Raw genomic sequence first — 27,822 nt, forward strand, 5'->3', positions numbered from 1 at the left:
GCCATCTATTATCAAAATATATAAAAAACATCATTTTGTTCAATATTTAATTTTTCTCTTTTTTTGTTTTTTTTTTGTGCCTCAAATTATATTATATTTAATGAAGGTATACATAAACATTTCAAATTGTATCTTATTTCCCCGCTTTTTTTTTCTCTCTGTTTTCCTTTCAATCATATGATATTATGTATAATAATAAAATCTCTTTTAAATATGATAAAATAAGATGGATGTACTGTTAGTTTTTTGTTCTTTTTTCTGAATTCAGAGTAAAAAAAAAGGAAAAGTAAAAATTTTATTGCAAAAATATTGGAGAAAATAAATCAAGAATATTATTTAATAATATGAAGTATTGAAGCCGGTGTTCATGCACAGCAAAAAAAAAATTAAAAAAAAAACAAGAAAAAAATTCATAGCATACAAAATAAATAAAACGAGACAGCTAATAATGCCGGTACACAAAAAAATGTTTTATTTTTTTTCATAACTTTTATTTTTATAACCTTACTTACATTAAAATATCTTATAGGTTAAAACAGGATAACTACATCTACTCTATATGAATTTTCAATTATTTTATTTTATTTTTTTTTTTTTGTATATATTTTTGCAGATACATTTAATACATACATTCGTTTTCTCATACATTTTATATTGTGAGATATTCGAGAAACAAAAACAAAAATTATATTGTGTGTATATAAAATTACAATAGTATTCAAATATATATGATTTTTCTATTTAAAATTCTCAGTTGTTTCAAAGTGGTTGATACGTAAATGTCGTACATTATAAAAGTACATGTCGTATAAATACGGTGTGTGTGATTTTTTTTTTTCCATAATTTTTAATGAAGAAAAAACATAACTCTTATTATTCATTTTTAATTTAGTTTCTATTCTAGAAAAGAGAAAAAAATTAAATAAATAAATTTCAATTTAATATTTTCTGTTTCTCTTTTTTATTTTTATTAATTAAATATTTTATAACTAAGAATTAAAATTAATAAAAAAAAAAAGTTTATATTTACGGTTGGAAAATTATTAAAATGAGAAAATACATAAGAAGTTTTATAAAAATACAACAAAATTGAAAATAATTCATAATTTGTATACATAAGTATTTTAATATTATATATTATGAAAATGTTAAAACTAAATTCAAATAAATAAGAAATTAAAAAAAAAATTTCAATAAAAATAAAGCAAAAAAAAAAAAATTTTTTTTTATTAAAAAGAATGAATTAATGAAAAATAATAATAAAAATAATAAAAAACATTAAAAAAATAAATTCTCGTTAAAATATTAGATAATAGAATATAAATTTTATATAGAAAAATAAATAAAAGAAAAAAATCAAAAGAATATGTAAAAAAAAAAAAGTTCGGAAAGAAAAGGAGAAGAAAAGAGAAGGTATAAAGCGCTGAAATATAAGCAGCAAAAAAATGTGAAATTAATAAAAAAGATAAAAAAAAAAATAAAAGTTTGCAAAAAAACAAACAAAAATATTTTCTGTTTCTGTTCTGTTTTTTGTTATTTTTTCTCATATTTTCAATATCTTTAATTGTTTTGATCAAAAAAAAAAAAATCTCATTTCTTCTAAAGAAGCTTAATTAATGTTTTTGATAGTTTGTTTTTTTTTTTTCTACATAAAATAAAATTTAAAATGCAATTTAAAATATGAAAAATAAAAAAGGTTTAATATAAAAAAAAAATGAAATTAAATTATATTTGATAAAAATTTAAAATAAAAAAAAAAATATTCAGAAAACATAATATTATAAAAAAAAATCTAGGAAACAAAAAATTACGTAGGAATTTCTGAGTATGCGTATAAAAAAAAATCATGTACTACATATAAAATTTGTAAACAAAATATAAAGAGGCACAACAACAACAACAACAACAGCAACAACACAAATCAACAACAAACCTAAAAAAGAACAAGAGAAGAAAAATAAACAACAAAAAAAAAACCACCAACAACAATGCAACAACAACAAAATGTATGTATTTTTGCTTGGTTTTTTGAGAAAATATTGAGAGATACTTTTTTTTTGTTTCTGTTTTTTGTGTTATTATTATTGCAATTTGCAAATGTGAGTAAGTGAGATAAAAAAGGGAAATAAAGTATAGATAGAGAGAAGCAATTTATTTATTCTCTTTTTTCTACTTAGTGTCATTCATTTTTTTTTTTGCGAATTTGTGTTTCTCTTTTTAGTTTTTGTTTTTCTTTTTTTTATTTCATTTTCTATAATTTATTTATTATTATTGTTTTTTATTGAGAAAAAATGTCAAAAGCAAAAATATGTTTACATAAATGTGTTTGCGTGTATGTGTGTGTGTGTGTGTATATAAAAACAAACTTCTTTTCTTATACAATATAAATTTTATAGAAATGAAATAAAAAAAAAAATAAAATTTATGCAAAAAAAAAATAAAAAAAATATTGAATTGAAAAATAAAAATGAAAATAACATAGCTACATACAAATCTGTACATACATACATATGTACATATTTACGTATATATAACAAAAAATAGTGAAACAGAATCAAAAATGATTGAAAAACGGCAAAAGTACAAAAAAAAAAAATTAATTTTTTTATTCATTTTAATTTTAATTCATTCAAATTTTTCTTGTTTTGGTTTATTTTTTTTTTTTGTTAATATCAAAAATTTTAAAGGACAATCACTAAACATTAATAATAATTTGATGCATAAAGCACATGTGTGTTTGTGTTCATATATGTATGTTTTTACATATATAAATTGTTATGTTTTATTATTATTGAATCAAAGTATATGTACATTTGTATGTTAATAATATAGTAAACCAAAATATTTTTAATGGTAAATAAAATTTTTGTTTTCATTGATTATCAAAAATATTTTCATTCTTCCGGTTTAATTTTAATTTTTAAATTTATCTACATAATTTCTATGTATGTATACCTACTTAATAATAATATTATGTACTTAATCTGCTATACACTCCAAGTATAGGTTTTCTTGTTTTTCCAATGTTTGTTTATAATAATGTCCTACTTTAACCATATTGTACTTGCGTATTTTATATTTGTCTACATGCATATGTATGCATATACGAATGTACATATGTTACACTCAAAAAAAAAAATTTCATTGATAAAAAATATTTAAAGGATAATAATTTTTAAATTAAGGACAAAGTTCAAATCATATTAGAAATAATAATATGGCTGTAGGCTAGGTGGAATAAAAAAAAATTGTAGTAAAAATTTCAGATGAAAATTGTTATGTATTATGATTTATTTTTAATTTTATTTGGACATGTATGTAGAATACAATTAAGAGGTGAGAACCGAATGATTAGTGCCCCTTCTAAACTCACTAAAACACTATGTACCTTCTCAAATATTAATATAAGAAACTATTTTTATTTTAGAATATTTTCTAAATAATTTTTTAGTACAAAATAAAATTAAATTTTCAAATAAGTAAATTTAAAATGATTGCCAAAATTCGGTTTTTGTTCAGATTATGAGTAGTTTATCATTTAACGAGCAAATAATTTTGAAAAAAAATTAATAAGCAATCACAAAATTATCAAATTGCTCTTATGAATTTTCTAAATTATGTTTTAATTATATATTTTATAAGAAAATAAATTATCTAAATATAAGTATAGGCGCTCAGCGCATTAGTGATCTACTTGCAAAATTGACATTATATAAACTAAATATTTTGAAAATATAGAGCAATTCTTTAAGCCATTTCAGCTCTATTAAACAAAATAACTTATTTTTGGAAAAAATTTTGGATAGGCCACTAATGCGCCGATCGCCTCATATATGGAAGGGTATACTTATACAAATTTATAGCATATTTTCGCAACAAACAATATTTAAAGTTGGTTTACGTTCCTTTTTTGTAAAAAAACCTTAAATCATCTTGTTTTTTTTGATAACCTTAAAATTACATTTACTTATGACGAAAGTAAGATTTTTTAAAATGATTTTTTTATTGGTAAACATGGTTCATAGTATATATGAACCATGTTTTACATTTTTGGAGATATTTTTATTCTACTTTGACAATAAAAAAAATCTTCGAATGCAAAGATTATATTGAATTTTTGTTTTAAAATTTTGTTTTTTACTACAAATTCTGTATATTCTGTAGATTTCAAGGCAAACGGATGGGGGTAAGAGGACATTATCTTCCAAGCCATCATTGGAACCTACAGTAAGTCACCGCTATTTACGACTTACTATAGACTCCCACTTCCATATAGTACTCCTGTAACAAGTAAAAAACGGACGATATCCCAATAAGGAGATTAGTCAGCAGCTATTATCAAACAAATGTTATGAAAATACAATAAAAAAATTTTAATTTTTTAAGTTTTGTTGCTCATAATTGCATATTAATTATTTCAATATTAAATTTCTATAACACTTTTTGAAAAATCACATAAGTATGAAGCGGCAGATCAAAATTTCATGCATTCCTTTGTACAGGCCCTACGTATGTAAGTAAAAATTAATGGAATCTTATTTCTATTTAATGTACGAGTAATACGCTACTTTAATTATTTTTTTTTTATGTAATAAAATGGAGACTTATTGTCTGTTCGCGTATTTACATAAAAGTTTTGGCTAAATAAATTTTAATACCTGATTTACTTATTTTTTTTTCTAATATAAAAAACAATTTGTTTTCTTTTCAATTTTATTCCTTTTCTCTTTATTCTAATTTATTTGATTTTGTTTACAATGATTTTTTGTTTTTATTTTGGTATTTTTATTTTATTTTCCCTTTATAGTTGTTTTACGTATTACTTGTGTACGTACTGAGTTACGTATGTGTGATTGTATATTGTATAAGGAAAAGATATAAAATTCTCCCTTTATACATATGTACATACATATTATGTAAGTATAATTTCTATTTAATATTGAAAGTAAAAAGTTCAGGGTTATTTTATTGCAATACAAGATCGAGGGCCAACTAAATAATAAGTATAGTAATTGAACGTTGTTGTGCAAGTAAGAATGTACATATGTATGTATGTATTTATATATAATAAAGAAATTAATATTGTTCTTCCTTAAGTCTATTGTAATTTTTTTGTTTTTATATTTTGAAAAAGTTTCGATTATCAATCAATAAAGCTTAATTGTTTAAAATTTATATTTATTTAAAAATAAAAATAAATAATAATTGTTTCAATGTACACATATGTATATGCATGTGTATTACGCATTCAAGCGCATACTTACGTCCATCGTCCATCGGAATCGAAAAAATGAAAAAATGAAAAAATCAAGTACCTATAGTTTTCAATTTAATTTTCAGTTAAAATTGGTTATTCAGGAGTTTTACTCGTATCTATATTTATGGGTTCATTCTTTCTGTTATATTTATGGACCAGGACATTTATCCAATCACAACATACAATTTAACGTGCACTAGAAATGTAATACTTAACAACCAATTGGATATTTTGCCACTTGGGTAAATTTTCTAACAGAGAGTATTGTGTGTAATTGATGATAGTACATACTTAAGTACTAATAAATCAGTATTATAACAGAACAGAACATTACTTTAAGTCTGTATACTTAAGTACAAACAACTGCTTTTATGTTATTATAATAAATTATTATTACAATTATTTACGGAGAAAATACAAGACCTAAATTTGATAGAAATCGTGGTCTTTAGGAGCTTTAAAACTAAAACGATTGAAAAAAACTATCGGCAAAAAACGTCTTAAAATAGAATTTTTGTAAAGAATTCTTAACAGCAGAAACGATTAGTCAATAAGAGAACAGATAGTTCGAGTCTTATAAAGCCTTATAGAAGAAAGTTTGCGGACAATTATTGTTATGAATAATAATGTTCAAATACTTTTATGTAACATTATTTGTTAAACACAAATAAAATTAATACGCAGAAAACGCATACGCAAGATACGAGTACTTACATTCGTATGCACACATAATATGTAATGAATGACGCAAATGCTGTAACGAATTTATAACATTGTGAAAAATTAATTAATTCATAAATAATTAGAATTGTAGAAATTCGATCGCAATTTCTTTCCTTATATATGTAAGTATATTTATGGCTTTTGTGACTTTAAAATACTAAAAGTAAGGATTTCGGTATTAATTTCCGACCTCCTGTCTAAAGCCGAAATTTCATTGAATCATTTCATTTCTTATTTATTACTTTAAAATGATCACCAAACTGTTTGCTAGTTACAATAATTTAATAATAAAATAACAAAAAAATTTCTGTTATACACAATAAAGTATGTAAGAAAATTTTTATTAATTTATACGCAGACAATTTTATTTAATTTAAACAGCAATTCTATTGTTAGTTGACAACACTGTTAGTTTTAATTAGAAGTTTTAATTTTTTATAGCATAATCGATTAAAATTTTTTACTATTTTCAATTACATGTATTTACTGTTATACATGTGTATGTGTCGTATATTATTATATTGTAAAATAATTTTTAAATAAGTATATATAAGTGTATATGTATATGTATATAATTTCATATAATTAATTTTTAAAATAAAAGAGCATATCATAGAAAAATTTACATAAACTTGTAATTTAAGTGGAACATGTAGACAAAAATAATTGATTGTTTTCTTTTATACAATATAGAGGGTGCGGACTACAGTAATTAGAACAGAATATTTAAGTTAGATAAACACTTTAATTGAAAAGAAATTAAAAATTAATTTTTTATTTGAATGAGTGAAAGCAAATTCCTATTATAATAATCTAAGTACCTAGATAAATATGGGAAATCGAGTTGTGGATGTTTATTACCTCGAAATCGAAAATTGTCGTTTACAACTCCAAACTTCGATTTTCTCAAAAATGTGTCAAAAATTGAGTTATACCAGTTTTCCCGTAAACAAGCGTTTTTTAAATCTGCTTTTTCAACATAGAAAATATAGAAATTTTCAAATTAACTCATCAAATTTTCATGTAATAAGTAAATTGCTTGATAGTTCGTATTTTATTTATGAATTAAAATTTACCATTATCGTGACAAAAAATCGCACATTTCCAAATTTCCCCACTTGTATTTAAATAATTTTAAATAAATATTTTAAGCTTTCAACACTTTCAAAATATTGTGATTCATTCACGTATACACCTACATAATTTACATTCGTGTATATATCTAAAGTAAGAAATTCTAATATTTCCACTGGTCTATGTATAGTTAAGTAAAATAAAAAAATATGAGATTTTGTTGAATTAAACATATGCATATTTTAATTTTTCAAATTTTTTTACAGAACTATAAAATGTTGGGAAATTATTTTAACTATATTTGTCTACATACTTATATAAGAACATATTCTCTGTATTTTTTATGGTATAGAGGTCATTGTGTTTTAAAAAAATTTTTTATTAAATAAAATATTATAGATTTTACATTATATTTGCTGAATAGAGTTTACTTACATTGAAACATTTGATTTTTAGCTTGCCTTTAAATTCCTCAATTTACTTACTCTTCAACTTCACAATAGTTGAGCTTTAATTACCATAAACACTAATATACTTAAATTAATTAGTTAAAATTCTGTATTATAGAACTATGAAAATGTGCAAAATTTTTCGTCTCTGTCCCATATATGTAGTTTTCACAAAGTTTCTCAACCCACCCTCATCTTATGCACAGTTCATTAAATTCACTAAACTTACTCTACATATTAAAAAGATGAATTCGATAATGTAAAATTCACATTAAATTCTTTTACATCTTAATCGATATTGTAGTTAACAAAAGCATTGTAACTCTTAATGTTGTCAACAGATGTCTACATTTACGTTGTAACCAATAATGCCGAAAAACAAATGTCGTGTAAATAATAAATGCCAATATTGACAAGTGTTGTTCAAATTTTTTTGGCATATTTTTTAGTTCTAGAAAGATTCAAAGCAAAATTTATTGCTAATAAGAAATTTTCAACCGTTTGCATGCAAAAGTTGTATACAAAAGTTGTCACATGTACATAATTGTTATCGACCGGCATTTGACATTATCGGTCACACTTAACATTGTTATGATATAAAATTATTGAAAATAATTTTACATATTTATTTTCAAAATACTTGTGAATTGAAACGCCATAACCTATTTTTTTAAGCCAAATGGGCTAGACGGTTATTATGCACATACCTTTATACATATATTAAATTTTCAAATTATTTTATAAATATTTTTTTTTGTGTTTTAAGGAATATTGAATTAGTTTCTTAGGTTTTAAAGAAAAATAATATTTTTGCATGAAATTTATTGTATATTTATATAAATGCATATATACATATATATATATATATGTATGTGTATTCACCACAAGAACATCAATAATTTTGAACCGCAAAATAAAATAAGACAAGACGGTTTTAAAATTTTTAAATATTGTTATATTCACTGACGTGTCAAAATTGTGGTTAAAATATTATTATATAAACATAAAAATTAAAAAAAAAAGAATTGTTATAATTAAGTATAACATTATGTTCGCTTTCTATTTCAATGGTAAAAAATAATTCAAGTATATAATTGCTTTTAAAATACTTATGCTACATACATAAATGCATATTTAATAAGAAAATATTAATGTTTCCTATGTGTATGCATTTACATATAAGTATGTTAAATTTACCCTCACATATTGTTATTTTATATCTTCTAAATTAATGTCAATTAAGATATCTTTATAGTTTTAAGAATTTATAAGAATAATAATTAAAAGCAATAATTAATCTGTTATCTTTAATAAAATTTATTTGAATGGGAAAATTTTATGCATTTTATCCCAGCTTACGTCCTCTACGCATAAAAGGTATGATTATTGTCAAAGTACCTTTAGATTAAATTACAATTTACACTAGTTATTTATTTATTCTACGGTTATGACAATTACTCAATAAAAACTAAATTACTTCACACCATTATACGCTCAAGTGTACATATATGTATGTATACTCGTATAATGCTCTACTTGTCTTCTATAATAATTTTACAGTGTACATACTTTTACTTATAAAATTTAGTAAAACGGATTTTTAATTAAGTTGTTGTTCTTAAAGTTTTCGATATAATATGTACACTTAAACATAATTCAGTTTTACAACTTCGTATAAGATTTAGAATATTAAAAATTTGTGAGCACAATGAGAATTAAGAATAAACTGAACATTCATGGAGGAAATAAATGAAGATTTAAGTTCTTGAGTGGCTAATACCTTTAAGACATCAATAAATGGTTGTGATTAAATTAAAATATATAAAAGATTTTCATACACGCAAAGTAGCAAGACAATAATGTGATACATACACATATACAACATATTTTTGACAGTCTGTTGGCGTATAAAAGCAAAACAATACAGTTGATTTAATTTTCAATTTTGTATAACAATTTCGCTATATTTCGCTAAGTCAATCATAACGCATTATGACCTTAGATTTAGCTATCCTGAATATGATTCAATCAAAGATTTCAATTAATAATCATTTGTTGTAGTATTTCAAGCATTCTGCAGTATTTAAAACCCATTAAAATGGTACAAACAATTTCGGTAAATATTGTGCATCCGATTGTAATAAATCAATTAACTATTAAATTTGTTAATTAATGGTGTTCAATAATGTCTACAAAGAAAATCGAAGGATTATTGGGGAAATCCCCCTTATAAAAATGTAATAATTTGGGAAAAAATCAGTAATACTATTTCATTATTGCTCTTTACAAAGATGTAGATTGTAAATTAATATGAACGATGTTTTATTTTTAAGATAATGCAGTAAAAATTTCTACAGTAGTCATTATGAATTTTGTAAAAGATAGAGGGTTTGATAGAGGTTTTTCTCCATAATCCCTTGAAATCCCTATTAACATACTTATGTATGCAAATTAATAAAAACAATTAATTGTGGCCCTCAAAATATTTGCGTACAAAGCCCTGAATTTCATTGAAATATTTCACAAAATATAATTTCGTTTATTTAAAAAAAAATCTATCTATTCCTTATTACCGTTGTTGTTGTTGTTATAATCATTGTACTTCTTATACATATATATACATATTATGGCCATGTTGTAATTATATTTTGGCATTTATTTTCTCTTCTTTTTATAAACGGGCCAACATAAAAAATATTGGAAATATTGTTGTTGAATAAAGATTTATGAAAAAAAAAAAAATTCTATAAGTACATACATATGTACATATTGTGCAAAAATAATGATAATATTACTACAGATTTTTGTTATACATACTTATTATATATCAAGTATAAAGGTTCTCACTGTAAACTAATTTACAACTACATTGAAAATTTTAACTATGTATTTAACGTATACATTGACATTAAAATTAAAATATAAATTTTTTAATACATAAAGCATGTATTATATTATTGTACACTTATAAGTATATGTACAGTATATATGTACTTGCAATATAGTAAATAAATAGCTTTATAATTATTATTGAAATCGTTGAATTCAAGAACAAGCAAAGAGTAAGTAAAACAAAAAAATCAAATTTTAAGAATGAGAAGAAACAAAACGATTATTCATACACTTACATACAAACTTACTTATGAGTTCGATTTATTTTAAAAATAGTTAAATATACCGTAAAAATTTATAAATATATTTATATACTTATATATAAATATAAAATCAAAAGAAAGAGAAAAAGGAGGACAAGTAAAGTAAAAATTAAAGACGATTAAAACGTTTTGTTTATTTTATTTTCTTTGAAAATCGCAGGTAAAAAAATTCTATATTTCTCCATATTTTTTTTTTTCTTATTGATGTTATTTAAAATATTGTCATGTATTTATGGATGTATATATGCATGTGCATGTTTTATAAGGTAGTAAGCATTTCTATTATTTTATTTCATATACAAATTACTACAATAATTGTTACAATGAAAGTTCGAATTCTCATTTGATTTTTTGTTTTAAAGACATTAAGTTGGCAGTCTATCCCTTAGTACCAAAATTTTCGATAATATACCACACAGTTACATTTTTGTTATATGGCGTCGGCTAGTTTAACAATGTATCATTCATGATAAATCGAGCGGCTTACAAATTACTTTAAATTTAGATATTTCCCTTTTGTTACTGACGACTCTTAATTCCAACTTTCTGCTTATTTTTTTGTTGTTGTCAGAAAAATTATGAAAAACTGTGTCCACACCATCTCTTAGTAGTGCCTGTATTAAGAACACCTCACAAACTACAAAATCCGACAAAAATTTTCCTCCACCAACTTGCTCCTCAAAGAACTACAGAAGCAAAAAAAGGTCCCCTGTGTTTTGCCGATGGTAAATATTGAGCATGGATGCAACATTGAGCCTGTATACTTAAATACGTCTAATACAACATTAATGATAGGATCACAAAAGATCAAAAATGTCTTTTAAAAGACCTAATACTATCAATTTTTTCTATTAGTAATATGTTTATAATATGTCTACTGCGTATACTCTCAACTATACGTACATCTTCTATCCATACTTAGAATAATTTTGGTGTTCACTTGAAATGAAACATGTATATTTTTTTAATTCTTTTAATGCTAACTCTTTCTATTTAAGCTTCCGTCAATTCTGTTATGTAATCTTCTATCGAAAATATAAGTAAGGTTGTTTTGTGTTTCGTCTGCTCTCGTACCAATTTGAATACAAGAACATTAACTGTAACATTTCGATAATATTAATTGTAAAAGAAATTTACTTATTCTCTTGAGATTTTTTCTTGAGATTTATTCTTTAGAATTTTGTATGGCATGGCAGGTACACAAAAATGTTCTTTAATATTTTTAATCATATTTTGACTATTTCATATTTTTTTTTATTCACATAAAACATACATAAATATTTCAACATTTTTACTATAAATTTATTGTTATCAATAAATTATGTTGAAGGTTAAACAAACAATGCTGTAAAGGAGTAGTCTCTTAAATAAATAAAAGAAATGTAAATATTAATTGCGGAGATGTCATGAAGATATATGTACATATACATATACATATATAAGTACCTGTCAAAAACTAAGTAGCTCAAGATTAAAATGTGTTAAGTGCATACATATATAAAAAATAAATAAATGCATGGTTAGGTAAAACATAAATTCTCTAATACGAGTACAAATTATATTATACTACAAATTTCGAGTAAGCACGTCTAAAAAATCATTAACATATGTAGGTACTTATACTTTTTGTTGAATGTAGTACATTATATTAATCTAGCCTTAATTAATTTAGTATAGTATTTCGGCCACCCGAATTCTGTGCACTGTACATATTTTTCGCCAAATTCGCTAAAAACCATATATGTATGTCTAAAATTATAATTTTACAAAATTTTTGAATTTGCCATATTAAATTGTATGTCTTACAATTTCATAATCTCCTCTATACTTAAATTTATTGTTGTATTATTATAATAACAACCAATTATAAAACCAAACGAAAATTAAAAATTTATGCAAGTAGGTAAAATGATATAAGAGTAACTTATAGGTATCAATTTTCGCTTTAACATAATTTTATTGTGTGTATGCGTACGTCACATTTGATATTTAAAAAACAAAATGTCATTTTACTAAGTGTACTTTATTTTCTCATTTAATAAGATTAATATTGTTATATATATTTAGTTAATAAAACTGTTATACACAGCAATTTCAAATAGCAAAACAAGTAATTTTATTAATTTACTTTAATTTATTGTAATTATATTAAGTTAAAAGGTTTTAAACCGATAATTTTTAACAAATTCTTCTAATATGCAAGTGAGTCAATATTTGAATCGTGCTGCATTATAACATCAATAATACCATATACAAGCATTTAAGTATACTTGTCCAGATAGTGAATTGTTACATTCATATAAGTATGTACATACACATATATTAAACATATTTTCATAACATTCAAGTTATATTTTAAACTATTCTAAGGAACACAAAATAGCAGTGATAAGATATTATGTAATTCGTACAGAGATCAACAATTTTACACCTTATAAGCTGAAATGTGTACTATTACTATTACCTTGTTTATTACTGTAATCTTAAAGTTGCCCGTGTATATATATATGAATATGTATCCAATTTCGATTTAGAGATGATTTACTGTTAACATATAAATACTTACTTAACTTCAAATTAAAATTATAAAGCGTTAAGATCATGCTTAAACACAAATTAAGAACATCTTACTGAGATGAAAAAGATTTATCTTGGATTACAATTATGACTGTATTTATAACTATGTTCAAATAAGTATAATATATACTATTCCTTATATTTATAAATATATACGTCTGATACGTAACGAATTGAATCTTGCATTTTTTTTTTTAAACAAAGAGGGTGTCTAATATCAGCAAAAATATTAGCATATATAAGACATTTCAAAAATTATACGATTAATACTTAACACCATTTAATAATAAAAAAGTTTATAGTTATTGTTTTAATAAAAATTATTTACTTAATAGATTTTTGTGTTAAAATTAAACCATTGACTAGGGTTATCGTATAATACTATGAGGTTTACATAATTATTTAGTAACAATTTACGTATTAAACATTTATTGTATACTTTGTAAAACCAGTTGAAACAACTTAATTCTGAACTAATAATTAAAAATTCATAACTCATAAATGTGAAACAGATAAACAGCTTGTGATAGCAAAATGAATTACAGTTGAATAATTTCACTATGATAAATAACGTATAAGTAATGTAGTGAAATTAAATAAAATTTACAAAAAACGCAATATGTCGCAAACATAAAAATTAACTTTTCCAAAAAATTTTTGAAAAAAATGCTTATTAGTGTCAATCCGTCAGTTCGTACGTGAACCCGATTACAAAACTTTTATATAAGCATTTTTTTTCCGTACAATTTTTACCTATCTCCCCCCTCTAAAAGTTATAGTCTTCCGAAAACTATAAAATTGCCATTTTTTAACTATCTATTGTAGCGAAACCATAAGCATTTTTCAAATTTTGCTAACGCAGAAAAGTAATAGCTGGCTTCTTCCACCGCGACATACCATATTTGAACTTTATAAAAACAAAATGGCTGTTAAGATTTACCGTTATCTAAAATCCGTTATTTCCAAATTTTTGATATCGCTTTTCTTTCAGACTGCAGATTATAAAATTATTAAAAAATAAATTATTTTTCTTCATTCACACAATTAAATCTTAAATACGAGGATTATGTTAACGACTCTTTAAGTTTTTTTTGTTTGTTCCTAAATGTATGCAATTTTTTAAATATTTACGTATTTTTGTAATATAGTACATAGATAGTTTTTAAAAGCAGTTGAAAGGACAAGTGCTATATTCCAAACAATTGGTTTGACCTAACTTTATTTAAATTAAAATTCATTAAAGTAATTTAATAATTATTAAGCCTTATTTTTGAGAGTACTTATATAAAAAATCATCAAACGTAAATAATCCCAACTACACCAGTCTGTGGGGACAATTGATAAAGTATATTTAATACTGTGAATTGCTGTTATATTCTAAAATTACACATTTAAATTTAGTTAGAGCTTATGTTTTACTCCTAAACACAAAAGAGAATTTCCATTTTTACATAAGTCTTACACGTATTTTTTACGAACTACTTCGAAATAATTCGAAATATTATAAATTGTCTTTAAAAGGAGCACATCCAAATTGAAAATTTATTTTAAACGTTCAACGTGCTACTCTAAAAATAATTTTTACTTACAGAAGTTATTTGTAATTTTTAAATATTATTTATAAATTAAGATTATTGGATAACAACAATTCAGATTCATTATTCTTATTTGGAAAGAAAATAAAAATTCATGTAAGTACGTATGTACAAACATATATAATATGTATAAAGATACAAAATTTAAAGAAGACAACACGGTAATAAGAGAATCTCGTCGCGCTTTTGCACGCTTCTTGACGTTGTTGTTTTAAAAAGCTAACTTTTTTTTTCTTTTTGTATTTTGTTAACTGACCAGAGCAAAGCAAAAAGGTGTTGATAAGTATAATTTGATATTCAATATAATAAGTATATGACAATAATCACAATATAATAATTTTTAATTCGAAATGATATGAGAATTTTATTCATTTCCGAAACACATTTGTGGCGCTATAAGGTTTTAAAACCTATAGTATGTAGCTACGCAGTATAAAAATAAATATAATGGAAAAATAAAACAAAAACGAGAAAAAATAGAGTTGACCTTATCAACTCTGTGATACCCGTACGAATTTGTTATCATATATGCGAATAAAGATGCCATAACTGACCATGGGACAGACTATGACTTTAAGTTGCCGTTTTACCATATTAATTTATACAAAATTTCAGTACAATGTGTTTTTCAAAATACTGTGTGCCAAACTACTGTTGAAGTTGTATGGCAGCTACCAGAAGGAGCCAAGAAATTTTAACGAATTTTATCAAGCACATCGGCCCTACTAATATATTTGCTTATGTGAAATTTCAATACCACAGCTTTTATAGTTTCTGAGATATAGCCAAATAACTTTGGAAGTTGTACGACAGCTACCAGAAGGAGCCAAGCAATTTCAACGATTTTTATCAAACATATTGGCGCTACTAATATATTCGTTTGTGTGAAATTTCAATACCACAGCTTTTATAATTTCTGAGATATAGACAAATAAATTTTGAAGTTGTATGGCAGCTATCCAAACCGGTACCCCGATCATGTCCAATTTAAATAGGGTTCTGGCACTTACTACAATAAATCATTTGTGAAAATTTGGTGGACTTAGCTCAATTAGTTTTTGAGTTATCGTTCGGACGAACGGACGGATGGACGGACAGACAAAGCTAAATCAACTCAGAATTTGACGCTGATCAAAAACATACACTTGAGTCTATATCTCAGACCGTTATTTCTTAGCGTTACAAACGGTAAGGCAAATTTAGTATACCCTTCGAACATACGTTCGTATGGGTATAATAATTTCTCAATGAGATTATTTTCAAAAATTAAAGTCTCTTCAGTTGCCACTATATATGATGTTCTTTTAAGTATAAGTCATATAGTTGTCACTTGTATAGCTATACACGAAATTAAAAACCTGACCGCAATACTATAATGGAAAGGTGCTCATTATTTTTTATTAATGTGTTTAAATTTGGTTTTAAACTACATTTTTGTGTGTATTTGTGATCATATAAATTTTTTATAATTTTTATTTTTTTTTTTGTATATATACATAGTTATAAAAGTTAACTGTTAACTATTAAAATATATTTACAAATAAACATATACATATATGTACTTATATAAGAAAGAATGATAACGATATAAAAATTTCATTTAATTTTATTAAATTAGTTAGTCCTAACATCTTGCCATCTCTAGAATAACACAATATGCAATGCGGAATTATTTGGATTGTCCAATCATCAGCTGTTTTAGTAGTAATAGTAGTAAAACCAATGGTTTGTAATGTAGCACTATTCACATGGAAAAGTGCTACATACTGCTGCAAACTATTACAAGGATTGCATATACTTAGGATTTGGTAAAAAAAATTTGAAAAAGGCTTTAACATAATGCTTGAATTCAAGTGTTAATTTCGTGAGTTAAGAAAAAAAATTATATTTGTTAACGGCATGACATTTACCGTTAGCTTTCTGCATTTTAAAAATCTGGAAAAGCTTGCAGTTTCGGAAATATAAGGTGCCACAAATTCAAATTTTTCAAATTTTGAGAAGCGATAACTTGAGTGGGGAAGAAGGTTGAAAAAACTTTTTTTTAACGAAATGAACAATTTTTATTAGTATCTGAAAGGTGCTAAAATTTTAAACACCTACGGCCATGGGTTTACAAGAAAAACGATGTCAATTTGGAAAAATCCGAAAAAAAACGGAATTCAAAATCGCAAAATTTCAAAAATTCTTATTGGTTTCGCTACAGTAAACAAATGAAAAAAAATGGTGTTTCTAGCGTTTTTAGGGGTCATAACTTTTAGAGAGGATGGGGAGGGAGGGAAATAAATAAAAATTTTCTTCTACGGAAACAAGTATCTAGCAAAGATCTACGTAAATAAAAAATTTCAGATTTATATTTTCAAGGATGTAGAAATTTTGTAAACGGGTCCACTAACGAACGGACAGAGAGAAAAACCAATAAGCAATTTTTTTTTCAAAATTTTTTTGAAAAATTGCGAAAAGCCAATTAAAAAATATGCTATACTTAAGTACTCAGTCAAATGTAATTAAGATTCCATTTCAAAAAATTTTTAAATCTTTATTTTACTTTATTTAACTTTGGAGCTTGCAATTCCGGAAGAAATTTACGAGATATGTATACAATTTTTATTTTAGAAAACCAGCAGTACAATTTATGAAAATTATATCGTATTATATTATGCATATGTGTACATACATATATATAGCTACTATGCTACTCAAAAACAATCCAAATTTGAACACCTGTACAATTGATATACACAATTAATAATATAAAAAACTTGTAATTGTCAATTGCAGTTCTGATTCCAGCACCTGTCCATTACAGCTTTCATTATAAAATTATTATGTAATAATTGAGTAGCAGTTTTAATTGTAAATTTTCCTTGAAATTGCCTGAAATAATCTTAAAATTCCTGTAAAATTACTATGTATTTTAAATGTAGAATTTCAGTATTATTACGCCTATAACTTTAAAATGTATAAGTTATTGTGTATATATATGTATATATACGTACATGTATAGGAAAATTATAATTTGCAATACTTTTAGTCTAGTAATTTTTAAAAGATTTTTTTCAGTTTTCTAATTTTCATTTCAAAGTGAATAAGATAAAGGCTGCTGCAACTATACCTACTTTTATACTTAATAAGTGAATAGTTAGGAAAACAAAAATGGTAGTAAAAACTGATTTCTAAATAAATTTAAAACGTTTACTGCGTTTTCCATTTCAATTATATTTTTTATTTTTCACTTCTTTTCTATTTTTTTTTTACAATTATATTCATTTTAGTTCCTAACTTCTTCTATTTGTATAGTAAACGTAAATGCCTATATAAGTATAAGGTACTTTCAAATAAGATATTCATTTTCTACTATAATTATTTGCATATTTGTATAATACGAAGCACCTATGATTTTCTGTTACAGAACTTTTCTCAAAAGTAATGATTGAGTTCAATACTTCAAGAGGAATTTACTTTTAACTTAATAATTGTATAAATGTAATTTTTTTTTAAATTTTCTTATTCCAACAATAAAAGGGAATTTATTTTTGTGTTTTTTAAATGGCAAATAAAAAAAAAAAATGAAAAAAATTCCCTACATTAATTATTCCATAAATATGTTAGAAATATTTTAGACCCCTACTTGCCAGTATATACAATGTTATTCTAAAGTTCAAAGACATAAACTTTGAAAATTATATATAATTTCTAGTAGTTAAATTGAAAATGATATGTTACTTACTTATTCTCTAAATCAACTAGATTTCAATTGCATGTACAACTTACATAACTATACACTATATGCAAAAAAAAAAAAAGAAATAGAAAAACAAAAATTCCAACATCCATAACTTTGAAATGAATAAAATCTTTTGTTGTAGTTTTTAAAGTGAAAGATACTATATTCCTTATACCTTAGCAAAAACGAAAAAAAAAATACGGAGAAGTACACTACTGGTCAAAAAAATTTAATAATATTGTTATAGGCATGAAAATTTTCCAAATCTCATGAAAAAACTGAGGCAACACTTGAATAATTCGAATTGAAATGGAAACAAAATACAATTTTATTTTCAATTTAATAAATTCCATTTATTGGATTTCTCTGAGAATTATTCAACAAAAATTATACTATAAAAAAGTCTTCTTTAACTTAAAATAAATATAACTAAAAGAACACTTTCCAAAACATACATACATACTTAGATAATTTAATATAAATTATTTGAAACAACGTTTTAGGTAACGCATTCGAAGATTTCAATTTTGAGCAAGTTTCTCGTACTTTTTTATTTGTTGGTTCAAATCATTAATTACACATTAATTACGATATTGTTTTCTAAAGCTGCAATTTAAAATATATAATGACGAAAAAAAACCTAGCCTAAAAAAAATAATTTAGCTTTCGAATTGTAAGGTAATCTCATTGATCTCTGGATGTTACATAATTTAAAAAATCGAACTTAGTTTATAATTTTCATGCTTTCCCTCCGCGGGGAAGAGGTAGACTAAATTTAATTAATTTAACATTATCAGACGGAAGATTCAACAATAAGAACACGAAAAGTCTTCAATTTTATATTAAAATAGAAAACTAGGTGTAAATTAAATAATCCAATGGTAAAACAGGCAAAATTTGACTATACTTCAAATTTCTACTTTAAATTTTGCACTCTTATATTATATTCGAATTCAAATTTCGAATTCTTAACAATTCAATCTTTATTTTGCCGAAATGTTATTAATATACCTAAACTTGATTGATACTGTATCTTTACCTAATATCTAAAGAAATGGGTAAATTAAAAGCTACAGCAGTGATTTCTTGTTACCAATCAAATTATTATGACTTTATTGAAAAATTTTTATTGCCATTATTGTATTTCTAATTTTTTTTTTTATAGTGTGTAGTGCATAAAGTAAGTCTCATGCATGTAATAATTATTTGAAAAAAAAAAGTAATTAACAAAATGAAAACATGAAAAAAACATAAAAATTTATGTTTTTCAATACAATACAACAACACAAACAAAAACACAATAAACGAACAAAATAAAAACATATTATTTTTACTTTATTTAAATTTAACATTTGTACATAAACATATGCATGTATTTATAAGGTCTATATAGCATAACATACATATCGATATCAGTAATGTATGTAATTATGCTTTCATACAATTATGTTAACAATATTGTGTACAGCTCAACATATTTATTTATAGATAGACACTTCAACCTATAACTATACATAGTTATTTTACAAATTAACTATGCATTTATCTATCTCTCTCTATCTCTCCCTTCCACTCTCTTCTGATATACTTACAAGATTTTTTTTATGATTAAAATTAATTATAACACCGGAAATTACTATTCATATAATTATAAGATAGTAGCATATTCACACCATAAAATATTTTAGAAATTCTGTATGCACAAAAAAAAAAAGCACTTTAATTGTAGAATTTTGCATTTAAACTAGATGTAATTATATTAAGTATACAATCACATATACATACATACATACATACATAGTTAAATATAAAAACTATTATTTTTATTATTGTAAATTTTTTGTGAACAATAAGTCAGTAAGTAAAAAATATAATTTGTTATTTCCTATTCCTATACGATATACTTATTAAGTAATTCTTCATTTTAGCATATTATACTATATTACAGCATAATATTCGGCACACTTAGCAAAATTTTTAAATATAAAAACTCATATTAATTATAAGGGGGAGGTTCATACGGGGGAGGGGAGTGTTACAGTTCTCGGTAGGTGATTCGTACAAGTTTATTTTAGGAAAAAGATAGGAGAGGATGAGCTCGGACTCTTAGTAGTAATCTAATTTCCCAGTAACTGTGAAAAAGACGAATGTACTATAGAAAAATAGAAATAAAGATTTGATTTTTAATAATAAATATAATTTAATTAGTCATTATTGAAAAAGTTACTTACACAAATTATTTGCCTACAACACGGCGGTTGTGGCACGAAAGTTGTATATATAGCAAAGTTGTAAATGATGATGTAGCCCATCAAGAAAAAAAATAGTGCACTTTTTTTAGGTGATTAGCGATTTTTAAAAAATTTTCAGTTTTCCAATTTAAAATTTTGTGTTTGAGCAACTATTATTTGAAAACATTAAGACTGGCACCAATTATCGGCATATTATATTATGAATTTTACTAATACAACATCACAGTTGTGAAATTAATAAGTAATGTGCTTATTACACTAATAATTTGCATGAAGAAATTTCCATTAAGTTAAATTATCGGCATATTGTTTAATGTAGATTTATCAAATGAAAAAAAAAAATCCGAAGACAACTTTGTTTTAATTTCAAAAGCTTCAAAGCTGTAATATGTAAGTACTCCTCGGATAGAATTTTTCCAATCCGATTCTAGCCGTCCTCAAATTACCCTTAAACTCCCTTCCTGCCAACCCTAAAATTATTTTCTAAAAACTCTAACTGTATATAAAAATTTATGATTATGTGCATTTATTGTTGTAAAAATTGTTTTCTTTAAAGGAAGAAAAATTAGTTTTAACTCAATAAACCAAATATGTAAACTTTCTAAGCTGTAAAATTTCGTACTGAGTCCAAAATATTGAACTTGTGAATCTGAAATTGTTAGTAGCTTTTAATTTAAATTAAAAGGATTATAGAAAAGAAATGTGTTGTGATGTATAAATATTTAAAATCCTACAGCACAAGAAGAAATCAAGCGAAAACATGATAAATTATTTGACATTGTTTGAAAAAATTCAAAATAAAAATATAGGAAAACAAAATATTTGGCAAAGTCAATTGTGTGAGTTATCATACCTAAAATTTAAATTTTAACTCCGGTTGTTAAACAAAATTCATGCTGTTTTGTTTAAGAGCCGCTCTCAATTTCAAAATATTCGAAATTTGCAGCGAAATTTCTTAATTAATTTTTTTGCCATGAAAACTTTTCCTTTATATTTTAACATTTTTACAAAGATTTTTTTAGTTGAGTTATGGATTTTGATCTACACATATAAATTACTCGTACTTATGTAGTTTTGACAATTTAATAGATCAATATTTAAAGCTATATGCGTATAGATTTCATTAAAATACCTTGACTATCACAATATGAAAAACCAATAATTAGGCAAAGTGCTTGGCCATGCAATTAGTATACTTAATAAAATAAATAAAAAATTTAAGTTAAATTTATTTGAAAAGTAAATTGCACTATGTAGCAATTATAATTTTTATAATTATTGTAATTTGTTTTCTCAACAACGTATGAAGAGTTTATGACACCTGGAAATTTCAATGCTTCTGTTTCTCTATAATTAAATATAATTAAATTAACTGAAAAGAAATTAACAAAAAGCATTTAAGTAATTGAATGCGTGTTCAAAAATTAAAATTTCATTAAGTTTGTTAGAGCTTGTGTGTTTGACTAATATAAAAAATTATTAAATAGTGCCTTTATTTTAATAGAAATTGTGAGTTATGAATTTTAAACTTATTTGAAGTGAACATGTTTTTTTTTCAAGTAATAAATCAGTTTTTAAATAACATTAACTAAAATACTACTCAAGTATAGACGATTGATTAATATTATTTGACATCTCTCTATATAAAAAAATTTTCCAATCTTCTCCCAATCTACCCAAGTTTTGTCTCTTTAAACGAATGTAGTTTTCAAGTTTTTCCATCAAAATCAGAAACAATTTTCGTATTCTGCAAGTTATCCATGGTCATTTTGATGTTGAGATTAACTTTGTAGAAATTGCCTGAAATTTTGACCGAACAAAGTTTTTTTCTCTGCCATTATAATGCAACTTCTCAAAGTTAAAATTGTGATGTTCGTCGTTTTTTTCCGAAATTTTAGCTTTGTGAAATTTCTATAAAAGCAGAGAAATAATGGTATATTATGCTTCCATATCAGAGTAGTTGTATAATAATTTTTTTTCTCATCCTAAAAGTATGCAATAAAATGGTATTTTATGATATTACATTCGTGTTTACATATTATACTTAGTTCTGATTCGGATTTATGCGTAGCACATATTGTTGCGACATTGTAATAAAGGGAGTCGTGCACGCCATCGAAATTCAAAATGGAATTTGTCAAAATTTAAAGGACGTTCGATTCTAATCGCAGAACACAGCAACAAACTTTAAGTTTTTCGGAAATTTCACCATGTATAAACTAATAACCTCCACGTAAATGCATTGAATAATATTTTTATTTATACATTTATTATAATTAATTCCGAAAATAAAATGAAAACCAAAGGACAATTTCCTAAAACAAAATACTTATTATTTATTTACCTTTATACTTACTTATTTTTTTTATATCGTAATAATTATTAACTGGTACGTTGTATTTTGAAGGACTTAAACAAAATATGATGAGATTTTTTCATTTAATTCTGTTAATTTATACAATGTTTCTAATAATACAAAGTAATTCTAAAAATGTATACGTAGAGAAATGAAAATGAAAGAAATGTAATTTGAAACTATAGGCCATTTTAAAAATTAAAAATGCTAATAACATATGTGGCTAATAACTAAAAATATTTAATTATTAACTATGTATGTGACGTAATTTTGAAAATAAAATTTTGTATTGTGATTGTAGAAAGAAAGCAAAAGTGTAAATGAAATTTAATATGCTTATATACTTACTCAATTTAATTTTTATTACTTAATACTTGAAATATTTGAATTAAGGTTTAATTAATCGTATTCTGTGGATTATCATGACTCAATTGTACCATAAAGGCTAATTTGTATTCCTATAATGATTTTTAGAAAAAAATATTTAAATTAATATTTTTGGATTTAAATATTCATTTATTGTTAACATAACTGGCTCTGGCAATAACTATCATTTCATCTTTAATCTGGATATCATCAATTGGCCCGTGCATGCGACTTTTTAGTATGCATTTTACATTCGTTTGGACTATTGTTGCCATTCGTTACAGAAAAACCCATCACACTTATAATCAATGAGTGCCATCCACAACATTATTTATTTTGCATTCTTGACATAATGTTATAATCGTTTGATATTTCACATCTTTCCATAAATTTTTCACTTAGTTACTAAAATTTGGAAATTGTTGAAATTTTTTATTTCAATTGTTAAAAATGTCTAGAATTTGTTAAATACGTCTTATTGCTGTGAAATTTGGTGTTGATTTTCTGAGAAAAAAAAAATATTTTAAAGTTATTTTCGGACAATAATACTACGCATCCAAAATTTGAGCCTATTTTAAAATAAATCACGATAATAAATACGATAATAAGTTGTCGTTTTAATTATTATCACAATATTTTTTGTTAAAGTTTATTTATTTGCAGTTAACCAGGTGCGGTTTGGACTTGTTCGGCGCCCTACGCGTTTTCCAAATTTCTCGCTTCTAGTCTTTTTATCAAATTATACACCCTAAATATTTTTTTTTGTAGAAAATTTAGAATAAAAAAAGTAATATTACCCTTATTCATCTCAAACACACTTCATATTGAAAATAAAACCCAAAAAATCTGAAAATTTCAAAAAATATAAAAATTATGGATACCAGTACCAATTTTATAATTAAATACCATTAAAAGTTTTATAAACAAAGAAATTCCGAAAATGTATAATACTTTTTAACGGGAACACATACGTGAATATAATATGCTCGTTATATTACAGTATACATGCATACTTACCAAAGTTAGTATTGATATTAATATAACACTTATTACGGTTTAATCGATTTATTACTTTTTATTATACTTACTTTTAAAGATAAAATAAAATCGCTTAAAGAAATTCTTTTATATTTTTTTATTTATCAATATCTCATCTGAATTTTAAAATTCTTAATGGTGTTCATGCTTCTAAACGAGTTTTTGATTACAAAATAAATAAGAATAAAATAAAATAAAAATTTATTATATAACACGTTTATACTTTCTAATATTAAGTATAAGTATACGAAATATTAAAAAAAACGGAATATTGTGAATGAAATTCGTTATTAATTAATTTGTTTATTGTATAAATTAATGCAGCGCAAAAATCTGTGTCAGTTTTCGATTGTTTTATTTTTTAAATTTTGCCCTTTAATTAATTAATTATTTCGAAATTTAAATTTTATTATTGTTATAGAATTCAAATTAATTTTTATTATAATTAACTAGTTGTATAAATGCATGTATAACAATAATATTGATTCTAAATTTTCTTTGTATAATAGTTTTAATACTTTGTGCTTTTATTAAGAAAGCAGTATATTGCATGTGTGTATAGGCATATATATCACATATTTTTGAAATTTGTGTAAAAACAGTACAGTACAGATGATTTAATTACACCAAGTATTCATATAATATTGTATAGTATTGATTCGCAACATTTATGTAACCCGATAAGTATGCAATATATTGCGTTTATGAAAATTCCTAATAGCTACTTTTAAAATCTTGACCAATTTTCTTATAAATAATAATTATATATTTTTGTGATAAAATTTAAGCATTCACAATTGATTTTTAAAGATTATTTTCAATTTAGTAACTTAGATTTAGTATTTAATGAAAATTATAGTATTAAATTATTAAATTTACTGCTAATTAAATAACTGTTAGAGAATTTTTGATATTCACAATTTTTATATAACACTATTATGGCCATGTTATAAGCGATATTCAGTACACATAAGCGGAATAACTATTTTTCTATAATTACAAACTTAAGTGTATTTCCGAATTTTCTTGGTGGTACTTCCGAATACAATCAAAAAATGTCAAAAATTATTTATAATTCAAAAATTATATATAACTTTTTCTAATTTCAACAAATGCGTGCACCATAAGTAAATAGGAAAATTTTCGAATTACTTTCTTAAAAAATTTAATTTTTATTATCTGGCATAAGTTTTCTGTACTTAAATTACGACGTGGAAGTGCCAAAAGGAAGTATCTTTTATCTAATACAGTTATCAATATATACATGTAAATTGTGAGGGAACAAGCTAATTATTTATTATTTAATTGAAAGGATTGCATCCAAATTGCAACAAATATGCTTCGAATTCAATAGAAATGTGATTTGAGATAGAATCTTACAAATGTGCATGTTTCTCAATTCATTGAATATGGCATAAATAAAATGAAAAATGCAAATTATTTATTTGAGTTCTAAAAACTTAAGTATAACAATCTTATTCTGTAGAAAACTCTAGATGCATATGGAATTGTATAATGTGTTAAGTTTCCATTATAAGAAATATAATTACTCGAGGTAAATTCTATTTAATTTCAAACTACTTACGATCACAATACTATGATGATATCGCTACCGCAATCAGATAACATGTTGTAAAAAGAGAATAACTAATAATATTAAATTCTAAAACTCTTTCTTCTAAATCAAATCTCTACAGAGGACATTCTCTTTTCCAAGGAATAAAAAAATATAATAAAAATATTAATATAAATTTTCTTAATAAACAAAGTTTTTTGCATAAAATTTTTGTTGTCCCGAGATTCTTTTCTTTACAAATTCAATATTTTAAATTTATGCACAAAAATATTTAATAAATTAGAGTAATTTTGTTTTTAATCAAATTTTTAAAATTAAAGAAATCTTATGCTTCTTATACTTACATATACTTTTAAAGTGCAATATAATTATTCCCTTAGAGCCTGTATATCATAAAAATTCATGCGGCATTTTACGACTTGTACATTTAAAATTACCAAATAAAAAATAACAGAGAAGCTAGATATAAATATACATATGTACATATGCATATGGATGTAGAGTCTAAATTATGAATGTATGTAGTACAAATGTATGTGTGTTATTTCCTAATTTTTATTCTGTATAAATTCCCAAGAATATTGGATTTTTTCAAATTGATTTTTTTTTCTTTTATTGAATTTTTTATTGCAAAATGGCAAATTAATTTGCATTTAAAACTGAAATACTTAGTTGGAGTTTTTTTTATAATTTTCTAAATAAAAAGATTTCATAAGTAAAAATGGTAGGAAAATAATTCTAGATTAAGGCTAATATTTTATAAATTTATAAATAAAGTTTTAAATTAATATTAAATTTAAAAAAGTTTAAAATTAATTCTATAAGCATAAAGATTTTGGAATAATTATGACTTAGGTTTGAATTTTTAAAAATTTTCCTCAAATGTGACCTCCTTCGTTTTTTAAATTATAAGTATACTGCATCTTAACATCGAAGGCCTTTGTTCAAGATTAAATATTGTTTCAATTGACAATTAAATCGGGTAAGAATCCGACAGAAGGTAGCGTGTAATAAATGTGAAGAATGAAACATTGTAGACTCCACATTTCCGATACATATGTATGTACGTATATTAATTCATTCATTATTTTTTCTTCTGCACCGGCTGTCCAAAGCCCTCCCGTTGTGGACATACTCATTTGAAAACGAAAAGAACTATATAACCGCAGGTTGGCCCAGAGCTTTGTTTTTATTATAGACACAAATGAGTATTGAATGCTCGCACGAGATCGTATTGTTATAGAGAACAGAAATAGTTCCCATAAAAGTATCAGACTCCAGCAGAGATGTATAGCTTAAAAATCTCTTTAGAATTATTTTATGAAAATACACGTATGGTGTGTTAATGACGAAAATGTTTAGTACAAGCGCATATATTAAATTTAAATTATTTTTTTTAAATAAATATAAAATACTTTTTGCTTTTATAATAAAATTCTAAATTCTTAATATTTTTTTTTCATTTACAGGTTAATAAAATGCATAAAATTAAATACAAAATATAAATTTCTTAAAAAATAATTGAACAAAACAAAATTATTTTACGATATTAAATTTAAATAAGCAAATTACGATCTTAAAATACCTTATTGAAAACATTCCAAATTTATGTAAAAAAAACTAAATTTAAAATAAAATTAAAAAGAAGAAAATATGTCTAAAATTATTAATTACATTTCG

At 23.8% G+C, this 27,822-nt stretch overlaps 1 long non-coding RNA gene across 1 annotated transcript; it reads left to right on the forward strand.

Annotated features, from left to right (window-relative positions):
* The first annotated feature begins 773 nt into the window (after positions 1 to 773).
* LOC129611758 (uncharacterized) lies at positions 774 to 27,767 on the forward strand. Its single transcript, XR_008697186.1, has 2 exons — positions 774 to 2,006; positions 27,612 to 27,767. It is a non-coding gene; the product is annotated as an uncharacterized LOC129611758 (long non-coding RNA).
* Positions 27,768 to 27,822: the final 55 nt, after the last annotated feature.

Source organism: Condylostylus longicornis, unplaced genomic scaffold (assembly GCF_029603195.1).
Source record: "Condylostylus longicornis isolate FDR11 unplaced genomic scaffold, ASM2960319v2 ptg000055l, whole genome shotgun sequence".
Classification (NCBI taxonomy): Eukaryota; Metazoa; Arthropoda; class Insecta; order Diptera; family Dolichopodidae; genus Condylostylus; species Condylostylus longicornis.